The following is an 18,559-nucleotide window of genomic DNA, read 5'->3' on the forward strand; positions in this document are numbered from 1 at the left end:
AAAGAAAGAAAGAAAGAAAGAAAGAAAGAAAGAAAGAAAGAAAGAAAGAAAGAAAGAAAGAAAGAAAGAAAGAAAGAAAGAAAGAAAGAAAGAAAAATCCACCACCCAAGAACCAAAAAAAACCCCAAAACCCTCCTCATTGAAGGAATGAATTAAAAAGATGACCCCGGAAAATGTGGCAGCCTTTTTATTTGATGAGGAATCAAGTTCATACAGCGTGTCAGCAGAGGTGCTGCGCTTTGGTCTTTTATTTGTTTCCTGGCAATAAGAACATTCCTTTTTAAGCTGATATCATCCTCTCATCTTCTCCCTCCCTCTGCCTTCCCCTCTCTTCCTCTTCTCGCATCCTTTTTCCTTCCTCCCCTTTCTCCCTCGCCCCTTTCTCCCTCGCATTCTCACATACATTACCCCTTCCTTTCATCTCGGGGCTGACCTGAAATGACCTTTTGCCTGGCACTAGACGTGACTTAACTGATAATAGCAGATACTCGGGGGCCTCAAGCGGTGGCTTGTCTGAGCACGTAGAGGGAGGGCAGAAAGAAAGATCCTTTTTTTTTTTTCCCCTTTTCTTCCCCCCCCCCCCCCTCCTTTCCTCATAGGCAAAACATGGATTTCTCTTTGTAGCAGCGTTTCCTGCAAGGTAGCAATTAATGACGCTTTGTGCCGCTCGTTGCCCGTTAGATCAAATCCTTCCAAAGCTTTCCCTGCGGTGTCTGTCCCAGCACACGAGGGAGGGGCAGGGAGGGGAAGTCTGTCTGCAAGCGGCCGGCAGCCCCGCACCATCGCTCGGCCGCCACCGGCTCCGCATTGCGTCTGCTGCCTTTGTGCTCCGGCTTCAGCCAAACCCACGTCGGAGCAGCACAAACGTCCTTCTGTCTTAAATAATCAACACTTCTAGGCGGCCCATCCGGCCACAAGGTTATTATTTTGCTCCTTAATGTCCCTCGAAGCCATCGCGGTAAAGATAAGATTGCAGGCGGACCCGCTGGGTTTTTATTTTATTATTTGATTTGATTTTTTTTTATAATGTTAACTATTTATTTGGATACTCGGCGAGGTTGGGTGAGTTACCACAGCAACGACTCTGCATCTTGAACATGAAAGGGCTCTTATTGTGCCATGTGGTGCCTCAGAGATACAGAGAAAGGAGGAGGCGGGGAGGAGAATTCCTCTTTAAAGAAACAATAGCCAAACATTATGTGAACTCGGGGGCTTTATAATAAAGTTGGGAGGCAAAAAAAAAAAAAAAAGAAAAAAGAAAAGAGAAGGGGCTGCAGCGGTCTGCGGTGAAAAAATGTGCTGACTTACAGAACTTTGGATAAAGAGGTGTGCGTGTTTATAGAAATATTAATGAATTAGCTGTTAAATAAAAGCTGAATATATATACACGTATTTCATTCTCTCAGCAGATCGTTTGCTGGTCGGGCTGTCAGACTGCCCAGGCAGATCAGAGCTGAGGGTCAGAGCCCAAGATATGGTTTTTATTTAATTTTATTTTATGAACTTTGTTCTGCTCTTTCTTTGGAGAGAAAGGAAAAGGGGTGGGTGTTAAAGTGTCCAGAAAGGAACCGCAGCACGGTCTGTTCCCCATTGTCCAAAATAATGGGGTGACTGAATCCCCAGACAATGAGGAAACCTGGATAATAGGGTTACTAAAGGATGCGGAGCAGAAGTACATGAATGGCTGCACGCAGAGCTGAGCGAGATCCAGGGGAGCTTGTTAGCTCAGATTTTCACTGTCCTGCTTGGACCCAGGCTGCGATGCACATTGTGCCACCTGCACATCCCTGTGCTGGCACCCAGGGGGGTCTGCGTGCTGCAGAGCACATCCCTGCGCTCAGGTTGAGCCCCACAGACCTGCTGTGCTCTGCATGGGGCCAGCTGGAGGTTCCCTGCTCTGCCCCACACTCGGAGGAGTGCACGTGTGCAGACTTACCACTGATATCTGGGGATGGATTGAAGTTCTCAGACCAAGGAGCCTGTTGGGCTCAGTGCAGCTGTATGCAGAAATGGCTGCTGCTTGCAGTGACCACACCTTCTGTTGTTAGGATAAAGGCACCCTGCCCAGGTGTGCTGCATGGAGGAAATGGAGCCCTTCAATGCCCTGCAGGCCTTCCCTGGGAGGGTCTTTGGCCCAGGAAGCAGCCCTTTGCTTGGGTTACTGTGCTCTGTTTTCTCTTCTGCATCTTTGAGAATGCGTTGCAGAACTCACCAGCGCTTTGTTGCCTGCTGTACCTCGCAGGTAATGCATTTCCTTTACTAAGATCCATTTGTAAACCAGTTCAGGTTGTTCTTCCAAGTAGTTACCTTAGCTCTATGCCTTGTCAGCATGTGGGTGAGGGTGGAGGGAGGGATGGGCCAGCTCAGGAGGACATCTCAGCAGCCTTCTCTGCAGTTTCAGCTTGTTTTGCTTCATGTGGTTGGTAGCGAGGTGCTAACCATTGGGACAAGCCTCAAAGCACCCTGTGAAACCTGGCCTTGTCTCCTATGCCTTGATACAATTTATGTGGGGGATCGTGCAGCCAGGTGGGGAACTTGTATGGTTTCTAGGCTTTGGTCAGACAGAGTTCTTGGAGTTCCCCTGAAATTTCCTAGAAGTACCACCTTTTGACAATGGAAAATAAAAAGGAGTCCTGGGCTTCACTGAAAGTTAACATTAGCAATTTAAAATCCACCATGTATCATACGTTCAATACTTCCCATTCCCCTTTGCTTTGGGATATGCAAATCTTAGTGTATGAATTAGTAATGCTTACTGAAGGCAGAAAGGTATAAAGATACGGCAGTGGGAGCCACAACCTCTTTGTGGAGTCTTTGGGGTGTTCAGCCTCATCATCTGCTTACACACTTGTGCTGTGCATGCCCAGAGTTTGCTGTCGGCACGCTTTTATAACAAGATTGTTTCTTCCCAGCCTTGAGAGCATCATGTTTAGAGACCTTACATTTTGAATAGTATTGCATAACTACTTAGGATTACTTTCACTCTCCAATGCAGGTTCGAGCTCTGTTCTTAATTACCTGGCTTTCCAGCTCTTCTTTTTAGAGAACAGACTCTCAGTTGAGTGGGTTAAATGACTGTTGCAGGTGAAGGACAAGGCAAATCATGGTTTACTGCCTGAAAAGCGTGGCTATGTGACGTGATGATTGTATTTTCCTGAGCGCGTTAAAGTGTCAGCTGTCTGAATGTCTGCGGTGGTGGCATCATAAAAGATTTCTGGTTTCTTTCATACGTAGTGGGCTGAGGTCTGTCAAGGTAATATTGGCATTAAACCTGCCTCTAATTTTCAAAATATATGTGAATGGGAGAGTAAGAAAAGGAGCGGTGTTAAATCGCTGATCTCTTTATCAAGAAGAAAAAAAAATGATGCAGTGGAAGAAGTGAAGTGTATTTGCCTTTGATGGCTGCTCAGGTTAAGGAATAATGGCATATTATGGGTTAGCAGCCAATGGAGTTATGCTTGTAACTCAAGTCGCAGTGGCCTCTGCTGAGTGTTTCAGGTTCAAAGGCTCCTAATGGGGCACGGAGCAGCCACAGCCTGAGAACTGCACCCAGGAGCAGCTGTGTGTGCAGTGTGGGGCTGCCCATTGCAAAGGCACACTCCAGGCTCAGGACCAGTGTTTGACTCTACACGTTGTTCCATACACTGCCATCACCTCTGTCTTCCTGCTTGTGTCCTTGTGGCTCTACTAAAGCCCACCTCCAGTCACCAGAGTGCCTTCTGTTGGCACAGGTTCCTCAGAACACCTGAGGCCAGCTGAGAGGTAAGATGAAACAGGAGGTGGATCTGAGGCCATGTGAATATTGCTCTGCTCCAACACCTTCCAATCTGCTTATAATCCTGTATTTGGAGAGTATCTCTCACAGTGGGAACATTACAGATGTAGCTGTTCCTTAGCGATGGGACAGAGCACTGTGAAGGAGCACAGCGTCCTGGTGAGGTGGGAGGAGTCCAATTTGCTGTGCCTGGTGATGCTCCTCTGCCCATCCATGGCCTCTGTGCCCACAAAAAACCCACTGCTCCCCACTTGCTGGTATGGATAGGACCTCTCCTGGCAGTCCCAAGCTCATGGTGTATCAGGCACTCAGCAGGCAACTGTTTCCTCTGCAATCAGTGGCTTAACTCCTGTGTGCTAACAACACCAACAAAAAGTGATTGAGATAAGCTGAGCTTATTCGAAACTGTTGAGTACATTGAGCATGTGGGAATGGCTGCTAAAAGCATTTGTATTGCTTAGTAATTTGAAAGTAGAGAAACATAAAAAGGAAATGATGTCCACAGTGAGTTGGATGGTGTTCCTGCATCTGGGGAGACAAGAGCTGGAAACTGGAGTGTTACTTAAGAGTTTTGACCCCTGAAACTTGTGTCTCCTTCCAGCTGGCAAGTGAACAGTGCTAAGCATGTAGTGGTGCAGGGAATGGCTCAGCGAGTCCTCCAGCAGAGCTCTGCTTTTGGGAGGGAAAGGGGAGAGGAAGCTGCAGACCTCTGCCTCTTTCTGCCCCACGTGTCCCGTTGTGCCCATGTGTGCTGCTGCTCCGAGGGGTCTGTGATGACTGGTGATGGAAACTGGGCAATGTTCCACGGTCTCACCTCTTCCATTAATTTCACCGCATAACCTTGGGCATGTAACCACAATCTCTCATCTGTGAGTGGGAGTGGAATCGCTCGGTATGCCTTGAAGTGAAGGCTCCCCGCTGCCCGCGCATCGCTCTGCCCCAGCCCCCAGCACCTGAGCTCTGCTGAACCGCTGCAGGGAGCAGCAAAGTGCTGGAGGCACTGCTGGGTGACTTGGGACTGCCGTGCTGCAGGCGGTGACATTTCGGCAGCTGATGCTCCACCAGCTCAGGTGAGGGCAGGCAGCCAGGCTGAGCACTGCCAGGCATCGGGGCGTTGCATCTGCATGTGCTGTAATTAACCAGCAGGAGATGGCAGGCGCTCAGGAGAGGCTTTCTTAACTGATGCTCACTGGACAGGCTGACATCTGCAAATTTCAGACACAACTTGCACTGTACCCAATGGGCCTACATCCCTCAGTGCTGTGTTGGGCGTGTGGGCACAGGACAGAGGCACTCGGGTTGAAGAAGGCTCCTAGAGGAGGAAATTGTTTCCCTTAGAAGTTTCAAATAGAAAGGAAGTAAACAGCCTGAAGTGTTTTGAGGGGTCAGTGGGCTGATAAACAAAAAAACAGAGTGCAGCATCTTCTCATCCCATGGAGCAGGGTAGCCCAGCACCTCCCGTTGCCCTTGCTTTGTTACAGTAACATTGCAGCTTAAGTGGCTGTGCTTTTCTCCCTTACGTACCAGCTGAGTTCATAGGCAAGTTTCATTAATGATTATAATTTAATTGCATAAATTTCTTGCATGCTGATAGAAGAATAGGCCCCCTGCTTAAGTGTGCAAAGTGCTCTGGAGTGCTTTTTCCTCTCCTTCTCCTTGTGTTATGACTTGTTTCTCTAAATGTTGTTTTTGCATAATTATTTGTTTAAATGTCAGAAATGCTACAAATCCTGCAAACACCACTAGGTGTAGCACTCAATACCAGCAGTTTTAGTCCTGCTGACTTTTTTTTACAATTATGTGTTTATGGCAGAAGTACATTTTAAAGTGGTTTCCAAGTAAACACAAGACAAAACTGTTTGCATGGAAAGCTTTACTGAGACATGCATGTATTGATTGCACTTACAAATAATAAGTAACAAATGAGAGGCTTTCAGTCCCCTAGCAGTTACTGAAGTAGTTACTTCAAGGTCTGCAGTGATACAGAGATACGTGAATGCACCCAGACACTTTAAAAACTACTAAATCCATACAGGATCTGATCAAAAGGAAACGTGTAACGTGCAGTGGTGAGGTGCAGAGGTAAAACAGTGGTGGTAGTCGCATAAATAGACAGCAGTACTTGCAGGACAGGGTGCTATTAAATTCATGGGATGTAAGACAAACACACCGTGGCACTCACTTTGACCCTGCAAACCACTTAAATGGGATCAGCTAAGACAAGTCACCATCAGCCCAAGAAAGGATGAGGGAAGTCTTAAGAAGAAAGGAGAGTGCTTCGAATGAATCAGCAATCAGTGGTCTGAAAGAGAGGAGGAACAACCAGCACAACAGATGTGTTCAGGTGAAAGTTAGAGGTGGATTGGTGCAAGCTGACAAAGGCTGCTTGGGACTTTCTGAATGGAGAATCGGCATCAGTATATCCCAAACCAACCTTTTCATGGTGTCAGTTCTAATGATGCTTTCCATGAGCCTTTTCAGATGGCTTGATAAAGAATCTCGCCTTCTCTTCTTCAATCTTGGGAAATTAACTACCGAGGTCCCCAAATCACGGTGGTCACATTTGAGGTTGTCCATCTTGCTGCTGGGGATGATTTGTGGCCACTGCAGAACTGCTGCTCTTTGGGATCCTCCTAAAACATTGATGCTCCTTGGGGTGGCCTGCTGCCCTTCACCTTGCCCCACGTCTTTGCAAAGCATGTGGGAAAGCCTTAACAAAGCGATGGAATCCCCAGAAGGGAGCTGTTAGAATCCTTACAGGCTGCAAAATTCAGTACTGACAAAATCAAACATTGATAAGGAACAAAAACAAAGGAAGAAAAGTAAACTTTCACCTTTCTTCCCCTCTCCCCCGCAGACTGTCATGAGCTAAACGCAGTGTTTTAGAAAGAAATGTAACATATAATCCCCAGGTAAAGCTTAATAATTCTCTCTGCTGCAAAATTTGCTTTATAAATGACTTTCCACTCCTCTCACCCCACTCTGATTCCGGAGCATTGCGCACGCTGGCAATGAAGACCTTTTTTGTTGGAGTGCCAAAGTTGAACTCACCAGCGACTTTAAGTGGAAAAAATGAAATGGATCCGTTTGTTGCATGGGGATGATGTGTATCCTGTGCAAAGCACCGGAGCAGGAATTTAAGGCAGACTGTACTGGCCTGTAGCTGAGGGAGATGACTGGGGACACGGGTATTTGGTTTTGTTATGGCTTGACCCTGTTGTTGTGCATATTGACAGTTGTCATCCTCCTCTGAAATGTTTATGGGCAAAATATGGAGCTTGCATTGCAGCTGGTTCCTGGAGATGCTACATCTGGAGATTGGCAAGCGGGAACTCATAGGCTGAGCTCTGGCTAGCTGCTGGCTAGCCACATAGTAGGGTGTTTGACTTTGGTTGGAATGGTCCATACAGGAACATAGCAGTCACCATTCAAAGGAATCTTCCATCTTTGCTAAGGTTCTAAGCTCACAGAGAGCAGAAAAGCAAACCCTCGAGCACGTTTGGAATTTGTATTACCTTCAGTCAGATTTTAGGGTCCAGTTCAATTCCTAAGGCACTGTGATGTCTGAGGAAGTCCTGCCTTTTGGCCTGTGCCTTGCAATGCATGGATGTATATTATCTGCTCTTCATTTTCTTATGGCTGGATGCTGGTATTCACTGCACTGTGCACTGCTCAGCTGAAGTCTTTATCAGACTGCTGGCTTTGTTGGGATTAGGTACCAGCCAACTCATTAATCCTACAGAGGCTGATAGATGGTGAGTCTTCCTGTGCCGGCAAAAACTCCTTCAGGATGAGATAATGGCTTTTAGTTACACTTAATCAGAAACAAAACTCTGAATGTTTTACCTTCTATCAGAAATTACTAACAAATCTTGATTAAGGTAGACAAGCTTTTTTCCTTTTTTTCATTTTTTGTCCTTTAAAGTATCATGTCTCATTGCAGCTTAGAGACAGCACAGATGATGTAGCACAATCCTTTCAGGAGAACTGCACTGCACCAACATCCTTCTGCAAATATTTATCATATATACCTCGCACAGAAAACATTTAGCCTTGAAACAACTCTCCTGTGAGAGGGGAAAAATGAAGTTCCCTGAGCTCAATGCTGTTGCTCATGCAGTTTGTCTTTCCTCCTCCCTCAATGAAATTTATTGTGCCTGGAATAGAAACCTTAGGTTGTCATAGGAAATACTTGCTGTTATTTATTATCCTGCAAGAAGACTCTGCTAAGCTAATTCATGCAATAGACTTAAAAAAAAAAAAAAAAAAAGGTCAGGAGGAAACAAACAGCCCACATTTTTGGTGAGAAATCTAAAAAATACATGAACAACAGCTCTGAATTGCCGTGAGATATGAGCGGATCAGCACTGGTCACTTTGACCTCACAGCATTGCACTGCTGAGCTCCATGGTGCAGGCAGTGCTCTGCTCTGCTGAAGGTACCACTGCCCTCCCCACGCTCTGCAACATTGGGTGGAAAGTGGTTTTGCTGCACAATGTCCTGCAGTCAGCTCATTTCAGAGTGCAACAGGGGAGCGGTGTGAGGCTTGCCTTGTTTAAAGTGGAGTTTGAATCTCTGCTAAGATTGTGGCTGTGGCTTGATCTTTCCTGCATTATTTGTAGCCTTTTGCCAGTGCTGTCTCAGATTGATCGTGGTGATCTTTGTAATAATTACATCCAGTTCCTTTTGGGTACTATAAATCAGAGACATGATTTGCCCAAAGTTACGTGGAAGACCAGAGCAGATCTGGGAACTGCTGTACTTTCAATATCTGCTCTGTCATTCTGTCCTAGCAAAGCAAGGCCTTTAAAGTTAAAGCTTCTCGTGCTTTTATTTCTAGTACATTTAGATTACCTGCTGCATTCTGGGGAACCTGCCAGCTACTCATATTTAATATTTTATCAATAAATGAATAAATTAATGCCTCTAAAACAGATCCTAAGGTTGAAAGATAGACAGTTTGGTCAAATTTTTGTCCGTGATCATAGAGTTTCACTCAGTTTCTTGCCTCTGAGCTCAGCTTCTTGGGTTTGATGAAAGAGGAGAGAGGGGCAAACCTACAGTGTTGCAGCTCCATCCCTTTGAGGCTGTGTACTCCCTGCTGGCAGCAGCCCTGAGGCTCCTCCTGCAGCACCCTTTGCTCTGCTGTCCAGGGGCAGGCTGTCCTAGAAGCAGCTCTCCTGGGGCCATTGGTGTCCCCATGGTGGTGGGGAACTGCTGCTGGCGGAGCTGAGGTGCCACGTTCCTTTGGTGGAAATGCTCTGACTGTGGGTCACTGCATGCACAGCCCACGTAGGGCTCAGACCCAGGGCTGCTGCAGTTCCAGCCCGATTCCTGCTGAAAATCAATGGAACAGAGGCTTCGGAGTCACGTAACTCCTTCTGAAAAGCTTCTCTATGGCCAAAAGCCAACTTGACTGTTGAGAGGACCAGAAATAGAGCCCCACCCTTTACAGTCTTTCTTTAGTTTATCCTTTCCCACCGACAACTGAAGGATGGATGCATCTGAGCACCAGGAGCAAGGAAGATGAGAGCCAGCAGTGTCCCTTGGGAAGTCCTGTTCTTCTCTCTTGGTAGTGCTTGGAGTGGCCATGGGGAAGCACCGACAGGTAGTGCTGAGCTCGCCATGTTGTGGTGCTGGCACATGCAGCCATGCCTGCTGCTTGCATATGGTGGAAAAAGCATGATGCTGCTCCAATTCCTCCGGGCAAAGACGATGCTGTAAATAGCATGGCCAAGTTTCAAGCTCTCACAGTACAGTGGGAAGCGATCCAGGCTTTTCTGGTGTCAGGAAGGAGAGCAAAAATGTATTTTATGCATCCTAGGGGGAAAAGGGAAGCAAAGCTGCCCCAGCTGGAGTTGTGAGCTCTGGGAGGGGCAGCCATTTGGCTCTCATTAAGAGTGGCAACAATAGCTCCCCATCTTGGTGAATGTGTGTTGGTGGGCTCTGTCGTTCATCCTGGAAAGGACTGATGCCATGCCAAAGTCTGTTTCAGGTCTGCGCCTTAGGGCACAGCTTTCTGGTTAGGATATGTAGGCGTCATCCCAGAAATCAAGCAGTCCAAAGCTTGTGCAGCTCCCTGTAGGCTTTTCACTTATCTAGGCTTTTCCCAGTCCTTGTCCTGACTCACAGATGCCTGAAGGATGCAGTTCTCCCGTTGCTGATGATCCATCTTGGGGTCACTTGTTGGCTTCTAGGCACAGCACAAGTCTTCTTTCTCTGCTCCTTTTCAACCCTGCCCAAATCTTTGCTATTCAGCAGCCCTAATTGCAGAGTCTAGAAGGAGTTTAAATGCCTCATTCCTGCTGAAATTCACTTTGGTCTGTCATCCTGCAGTCCCAGCTCAAAGGCAGGTAGAGCTGGCCCCAGTTTCCCTCAGAGAAACCAGACTCAGTCCTGTGGCAGGACAGAATGTGCATAGCTAGGCTTGTCTTCACTGACAGACATTGTACCACTGGCATACAGTGCTCCAACAGTCTTCAAATGATTAACAGGAGAGCTCTGTGGACTCGAATGCCCCTACATGATTTTTCTTTCCAGAAGAAAACTGGAGGTAGAGCACTTTCCTTTTGGACACGGGATTCGTCTGAGCGCTGGGCCAACGCTGTGCTAAAGAAATGGTCGTGCCAACCTCTTATGGCTAATTAGGCATGAAGGGAATCAGCAGTCTGCTCCCTGTGCTGTGACTCACAGACGGCAGATTTGCAGCGTGCCTTCAGCTTGCAGGCCTGCAGTGCTGTGGCACAGGAAGGTGGATCCTGAGCATACAGCAGCCTCGAGGAGCTCGGTGGGAATGGCAGAGCTCTTCAGTGGCAGTGCGTGGTTGCAGCTTGGAGCATTTCATGCTGCTGTTCTATCAGGAGCACAGCAGGGAGGGTCTGGTTGTGGGCAGCTGTGGGATTTGTGTCACCGTGTCTCTCTAGCAGGTTACCAGCGCTCTGACAAAGTTGCCATCATAAGGTCGTGCCATGATGGTGTGCTCCTAAGGTGCATTAGTGCTCTGTGCTTTGGTTTGGCTCCTGCTCCCAGCTGGAGCTCAGTGTAAGCTCTTGGGCTCCAGGCTGGAGCATACAGGCACTCCGTTCACCCAGGAGTGAGGCTGTGAGCAACGGGTGAAGACAAGGATGGCTCAGAGCACTACAACTGTTTGCTGAGTGAGCCTGTTTTTAAGCCCTGGGTTCATCACCTCTGAGCTTTAGGATCATTTTGGACGTGAGTAAGGTGCACTGCCTGCCTGCTTTTGATGCCTCAGGCTTTATGAATCCAACAGATTTCATTCTCTTGTGCAGCTGAATGACAAGGCCATGAAAAGTGGCCGAGAGATGGTCCAGGGGGAAAAATCCAGTTGGGCTGACAGCTTGTTTTGTGCTGTTAGGGACTTCCCTGACCAAAGGAAAGCTTCGGGAGGCAAGATGGAGGTGTACCAAAGGGAAAAGCCTTTTGCTTGTTGTGCTGGGAGTTGATCAGCCTTATGCAGCTGCTTCTGCACATCGACAGGAAACTTTCTTTCTCTGGGGATTTCCCAAACCTCAAGTTAAGCACATTAGAAATACAGCATGGTTGTTTTTGTTGTGCAGTTTGGGGACTTTTCCTTGTGTGATCCTGAAGGAAATGAGGAAGAGCAGATCTGTGTGGGCACTTCTTTTTATTGTTACTTTCTTCAAACTTGGTTGCCCAACAGACAGAGTGGTTCTGAACGTACCCATGTGAGTTCAGTCCCAATGTGCACTACTACCATTTGCAATCTAAATGGGGTCTAAATGGGATGTTTGGAATCCAGGGACTTGATTTTTGCCGTGGTCTGTCCCCCTTCAAACCCAGCCCCGGAGCCACGTGAGGTCTGCAGCTGCTCAGATGCAGAGGTCACAATCAAATTGTAACCTATTTTAAAGTGTGGTGTGATAGTCGTTATCTAAGAGGCCTTGGAAATGATGACAGCTTAGATTTTGATTAGTGCTCCTTACCTCACAATACCACAGCCCTTGTTATTCCATTGTAACTCATCGTTTGCCGCCTGGTGTTTTTATGACACGGCACTCTGGGCCAGCATAGCCTTCATTACAAAAAATCCCCTGGTCCTATTGTGGGTGAGAATTGAGATGTGAGAGCTAAGTGTAACCTGACGGAAAAAGAATTGGCAAGCAGCTGAAAAGCTTGAAATATAATGAAAAGCTTTAAAAATAACACATGCGATTTTGTAGAATTGCTTTTCTTCAGCCACTCTTGCGGGCTTTGGAAGGAGGGAGACTTCTGCTGCACGGTGTTCAAACACTCAGGCACAGCAATATTGTAAATTGCAAATTGAAGTGCCAGAACCAGTCTGTCCTGTACAGGTCACTGAAGTAGACACAGCTCTTGCCTGAAAGCATTTGAAATCTAAAACCGTGGTGTGATTCCCACTGAAGGTAATGACAAAACTGCGAGTGATTGCAAAGGGAACGGGATGGGGCTCTCACTAAAGGGAAGGGTCTGTATTTTTGCTCAGCAGATGCTCCTCACCTAGGACAAATCCCAACAACTTTTGTTCAGCAATCTCAGAATCGGAAGAACTTTTTTACGCAGTGCTCATTCCTCATTTTAAAGCAGGTTTGGGAAGACGAGATTTAAAGAGAATTCCCAGCTGTTATTGAAGCATTTAATCATCCTTTAAAAGCCGGTGCAGTTTTATTTTCTCTGGGGAGCGAGCAGCATTAGCTGAAGCATAAAGCAAACTATACCAAGTGTAGAAAAAACTCAGCCCGATGTCCTGTTTGACAAACTGACCTGCGGGTCACAACCTGGGTTTATTGATCTGTGGGGCCATGTCTGGGTGTCGGGCTTGTTTTCTGGACTTTGGTTTCAGCTGCATTCCTGACTTCTGAAAGAGTAGGGGGTGTGGATTTCTACTAGGAGTAACCACTGGGAAGGAAGTAATGTTCATTAAGTGTGCAGGCAGTGCAGGACTAAGCATGCTCAGTGAAAAAGCTTTTCTCCCTTGCCTGTCAAGCCCTGTGTTTGAACTCATTCCAGAATGCCGGATTTACTTTTCACGAAGAAGCAGTACCTGGCCAGACCGCATTTTTCTCGCTCTCCTTGGTCATGGGAAGATTGGAAACAATATTCTTTTGATGCTCAGTGCACTCAGCCTGCGTGCGTGTGCGGCTGTGGCAGTGGAGGAGGAGGACAAACTTTGCTACCTGTGAGACGAAGGCTGGTAGGTCGGTGGGGGGGTGCAGAGGAACTTTTGCAGCTCGTGGCTTTGGCTGACGCTGTGCTTTCTGCTCTCTGTCCCTTCCCATCTGCAGCAGAGCTGAACTTTCTGAAAGTTGAGCAGCTTTCTGATTGCTCAGCCGCTCTGAGAAGGTAAATTTGTTTGAAGTGAAAAATGTGTGAGCGTGTTTTGGGGACCCAAGCTTGGCTCTTGCAAACTGGTAGCACAGGGGTGTGTTTTCTTTTACTTTCCCTGCTCTTAATTCTTTTCAGTGGTTCCTATAAATGCAATCCTTTCCTTCAAGTGTGTGTGCTGTAAAAGGCTGCTCCCCCTGCTCTCCCCACCCTCTCCTTTAAGGCTGAAAATGAGACTCGTTCGTGAATAATGAACTCTGTATGTCATCAAGCAAATCTTGTGGCTGCTTCATGTGATCGCTCCCAGTCTCAGCAGAGATGTTATGCCTTTTAATACGTTCACAGCTTTTTATGGAAAACGAATTGCAAAACTGCTAGCAGAGGGGTGAGAGAAAGCAATTTGATTTGATAACAACATGTTTCAATGTAGCAGACTGTTGTGCTTTTACATTTTTAAGTGCTTTCTATTTGTTTTTTGTTTTGTTTTGGAGATGTGCTTAGAGGTCTTGAAACAACCTTAGAAAGTGGAAAAAGGGTCATTTTTCTTCTGCAACTCTGTGCTGCCTAATGGAGATTTTTCTGAGCATAGGCCACACGGCCAAGGAACAAAATGACCACAGAGTAAGAAGTGAAATGGACTCAAATAATTAGAAACTGTCTGTAGTTAATGATTGCTTGCAATAGGTCAGAAACATTTGGTTAGATTTTGTCCTCCAGTGTTCTTTAGAACGGTCGTATTGCTTATTAAAAGTGAGCATTTTGTTTTCTAAGTGTGAAAAGTGTATGCAGCCTTCAACATTCAAATCACATGGATTTTAGAGACTCGAGATAATTAAATAACTAGATATGCAAATGCAAAATCCTTGTGCTTACCGTTTGGTTATTTTAAGGTGGGAATCGATTGTCTTTGCAAAGGATCTCAGGAGGAGAAAGGGTAACAGGTCAGTCACGATGGTCCAGTCCTGGTTATGGGGCGGGAAGTGCACAATCCATGAGCAGAGTGCAATAATGGGCTGTGCTGCTGCTCGCCACTCGCAGCATGGGAAAAAACCCCTCAGCATCTCTTCTTTGCAGAGGGTGAGGGTAGAGAACAAGGAGGAGTGCTGGGTTCTCTGTGCTTCGGGTTGGTTCCCACCAGGATTACCTGCTGCGTGCACACGGAGGGACGGGGAGCAGCTAGGCCAAGCAGAAGGAATCTGCAAATGACCAAAGCTGAAGCTCTCTGATCTTGCCTTACTCTTATCCCCTTGAGATCCTAGGAAGTTTTTTTGATGAGAGGAGGCTGGGAAAATTGCTTTGCCTTATTTCACTTCTTTGATTTAGCAACCTGCAGGGGATTATGGAGGCAGCAAGGGTTGTGCTGCAGATGGACACGGGCCCTGTGTGACCACAGCACGCTCTCTGCCTTCTTTGCATGCAGTCCCTCCATTTGCTTAGCTGTGCACTGGGGCGGGTGACCACGAGGGATTCCTGTGAGGCTCTTTGAGTATTTTCTGGCAGAAAAAATACCTTGCGTTGCAGGGAAGTGATAAGGCCAAGCTTCAAAAATGCACATCCAGATTTGGGTTCAGAAATGAACTTTGGGACCTCTCAAGTCCACAGATTTCAGCTTAAATCCTTTTAGTCACTGCAGGAAGGCAAAATAGCACCGTTATCCAGATGCAAGCTGCACGGCCTGCCCCACACTATTGTTTGCTTTCAGGTGTCCAAATCCAGCAGTTCTGTATGGATCCACTTCACATGCAAAACATAATTAGGGACAGGAAATGTTTTTAAATTATTTCGTTTCCCCTCCCAAGGTTAAGATTTTGCAATTCATTGGCGTGCGGATGTTCCAAGTGGAAAGCAGCTCTTTGGACACGGAGCCCATATCTTAACACCCCTATCTGTGATCCATTACTGTAACATCTGCTGAATGGGTACCAGCCAGATCCACCCCCATCTCTGTTTTCATCCATCATCTTTCCAGGTATTCCCAAAGCAAATCCACACCTGCTCACTGATTGAATTTAAATCCCCGTGTATTTTAAACAAAGAGAAGGGGTCTGTGTACTTCTTGGAAAGGCCCAGGTGTTCCCAAGGTTTCATTGCGTCCAGAGTAAGCATTTCTTTGCCATGAAGGCATGTCCTCTGAAACCAGGCACAGTCGATAGGCAGAGGTGAAATCTGACAAGAGAAAGAGGAGGTGTGGGCATGGGATGTGCCCTGCAGCTCTGAGCAGTGGGTCACAGCAGTTACCTCTGCTGGGAGTCTGCGTCAGCCCTGGGATGTGCAGAGCAGCAGCCTTAGGTTTTGGGAGCAGTTATTTGTGGCAGCTTCCTTGTTTCAGTGCTGACACAGAGATGCCCTTCTTTGAAGACGGGGGGTTGCTTGGAGCATTGTGAGTATCAGGATGTCATGATCCATCTGAAACACCCTGGATAAGGCAATCAGCGAAGCAAGTCAGCTGGTGTCCAGCTCTGCTGGAGGAAAGCAGGCGCCAATGGGTGTATCTCTGCTGGGTCATTCTTGACCTGCAGATGTTAAATGTGATCTCTTCAGATAATGTGCTTGTGGGATTATTGGAATGTTCTCCAAAGCTGGGCAGGACTTCACTTATCGCTGAACACGCTGAAGTGTAAAACAAACGGGGAATGATTTGTTTTGGCACAAGCTGCATTAGATGCATTGCATTGCTTTATTCAAAGCACAGAGTTTGTGCTGCATTTCAGAATGTGTGTGCAAATAATGCTGTTTTTTTTTTTTTTTTTTTTTTTTAAGGTCTAACATAAAAGCAGGTACCGCAGCAATAGTTTAACCACAGCAGAACAGCAGGGCAAGTCATTGTAGGCCATTGTATCTGATGTTTGTTTGGAGGAGCTGATCTTGGTCATTCCTGGGAAGATGCTGAATGTGCCTTTCCTTCCCCGCTTTCTTTGTCCCCAAAACAGCCCACAGCTGTGGCTGCAGGGAGAGCCATGCACTCCAGCTGGAGCCATCGTGGCAAGTTGATAACAGCACTGATTTCCTCACCTGTAACTCCATGTGGAGGCTGCCCACCTACAGGTCACACTTCCCAAGGAGGGCTGTTGGGTCTTCTTTACAAAGGCTTTTAGCCTTTTCACCAGTGGAGTTTCCCCAGCTCCTCCCTGCCCCATCAGTCACCTCTTTCCTGTGGTTCAGCAGCAGGGCTGTGCTGGGGGTGTTCCCAGAGCACCTGAATTAAGAGCTGAAATTGTGCCTTCTCCTCTCTGTAGACCAAAACTAAGCAATCTCTTCGCTGTCTGCACTGGTGGGTTTGAGGAACCATCCAAAGATGCAAAGGCCTTCAGAGCAAAAGCAGCAAAGCACAGCTGATTTCTGAGGCATGCTTTTCCTCAGGCATTGATTTTGTTTTTATTTATTTCCCCAGAACTCAGAGATATCTGCAGGTATTGCCACATCATTGCTACGTGCTGGAGACATAAGATGGGGCAGTGACTGCATGCAAAAGATAATCGTTTAATGCAGCACTGGCATTAATGATGAATCCCCTCATTTATTGTTACAGGTAGCACTGGAAATGAAAAGAGTTCCATTTACGATGTTGTTCTCAGGCTCTGTAAATGTAAGTACCAATATAGTTCCAAATTGCACTGTGTTTCAACGTAGGCAGAAATGGGTGTCTTAATGATCAAAGAGCAATGCACGTGCTAACGTTGTGTGGGTTTTCAAAAGAACAAACAAACGAGGAGGGTAGGGAGAAGTTGTGCTGTTTGGCATTCCCTTGCTGGCTCTGCACAAAATCAGTGCTCGTTTGGGTTTGGATTCTGCTGTATTTGGGCCAGAGCTGTCTCTGGGGAAGTCTGGGAGGCGTAGAACAGGAGGAGAGGCTGTGGCTCTGCCCAGGGATGGATCTCCTGGGTAGTAATTTCACCAGCTCCCGAGGGACTGCGGAGTCTAAGTCCTGTTTTTAGCAGCACTGTGGAAGCTTAGATCAGGTTTAAAGCTCTTAGGAGCCTGGAAATGCAGGTAGGAACCCCATGGGATCTATGAAGTGTCTGCCAAGGTCGTGTGTCTCACTGAGAGCTCCTACCTAACTCAGCTGTTAGTAAAAACCACTTCTGCATGAATCTTCATATAGCCCTTATCCTTGTGAGCCTGATATCGCCTTATTTCAGGGGATCTGTGACTCATAAATACCACAGCCTGCCTTTAAGGTGCTGAATGAATGTAGGTGATTCTGACTAAATTCTCCACTGCTTTAAAACCAGCGGGGGAAATAATGAACAGAAGACAGAGCGGCGCTGCCTGGTGGTGCCCTCTGGATTTGTTTCTGTGTTCACTGAATTCTGTGGGAGTTTTCGGCTGCTGCTTCAACTTCTGCCACTCGGGGGGCTGCAGAGAGCTGCACCATTTCAGCCGAAGCTCCGTGTGCATTGGGAGCTCTGTAGAAGTTTGTGGGAGCTGCAGCTCGGGTTGGAATTCATCGCCTGGAGCTCCTCCCTGGGTGGAGCTGCAAACGAGCAGAATTTTCTGCATCGATATGCAAATTGCCCAAAGAAACAATTTCTGAATCGCCTCTGTGTTGCTGTTGGGGTTCAGGTGGTCGGAAAAACGAGCTTTGTGTTCACAAGGCAGCAGGGACGAGGGCTGCTCCAAAGTGCCTTTGTTTGAGTATATGTAAAGCTATCAATGCGTCATTCTTTCTGCTTCGGTTGCTAGAGACTCCCATCTTCTCTATTGATTTTACCCAGAATGCTTACTGCCCTTGAAGGTGTGACCTGTACCTCCGGCTAATTTATTTCTGTCATGGCTGCAGCATTTTTTAGAGGGCAGCGGGGGTAGGAGAGAGAACAATGAATTCAACATGGAATATAAATCCCAAGTCTGTAGCCTTCAGACATTCCAGCACGCAGCCCGCTCCATTCTCCCGTTTGGCATTCTGCACGGTCTTGGATTAAGGAAAAAAATAAAAGGCATTTGTATAACTAATCAGGTGAGCCATTCTGGGATAATCCCTTTGGTCACACAGACTGCCATATATACCACCATTTCCTTGGGCTGCTGAACGTTTTTCAATGACATCCTCGTGTATGAGCCCGAATCAGAAGTCTCACCTTGATGGCCTTGAGTCGTTTCGGATCTGAGTGCTGCTGCTTTAACGTATAAATCTGTAATGTGGAATATGAAAGGACAAAAACTTTTTTGTCTGTGTGTGGAAACTTGTTTTGGACTGCAGTGGTGTGATGGATCTTCTTTGTTTTGCTTTATTTTTGTTTTCATTTGTTTTTTTTGCACTTAGTTGTTCCTGTTCAGGTTTTTATAGTGAAAAATAAGTGATGTGTAAGCACACGAGTTGAAACTCTCCACAAATAGTGAGATTAAGCACCTGGCCCCTTTCATTATTCTATTGAAATATGTGGTTTTTGCTCTCATGACCTGACTGTGTAGCTGAAGTCTTTCTCCCCTGCCCCATGCAGTTCATCAATAGTCCTGGAT

The 18,559-nt window shown here is 46.8% G+C and overlaps 1 long non-coding RNA gene across 1 annotated transcript; it reads left to right on the forward strand.

Moving 5' to 3' along the window:
- The first annotated feature begins 2,189 nt into the window (after nucleotides 1–2,189).
- LOC122186138 lies at nucleotides 2,190–16,675 on the forward strand. The gene is made up of 3 exons (XR_006181068.1): nucleotides 2,190–2,242; nucleotides 12,785–12,968; nucleotides 16,629–16,675. It is a non-coding gene; the product is annotated as an uncharacterized LOC122186138 (long non-coding RNA).
- Nucleotides 16,676–18,559: the final 1,884 nt, after the last annotated feature.

This window comes from Lagopus leucura, unplaced genomic scaffold (genome assembly GCF_019238085.1).
Source record: "Lagopus leucura isolate 7727_CA_CO unplaced genomic scaffold, USGS_WTPT01 Super-Scaffold_100034, whole genome shotgun sequence".
Classification (NCBI taxonomy): domain Eukaryota; kingdom Metazoa; phylum Chordata; class Aves; order Galliformes; family Phasianidae; genus Lagopus; species Lagopus leucura.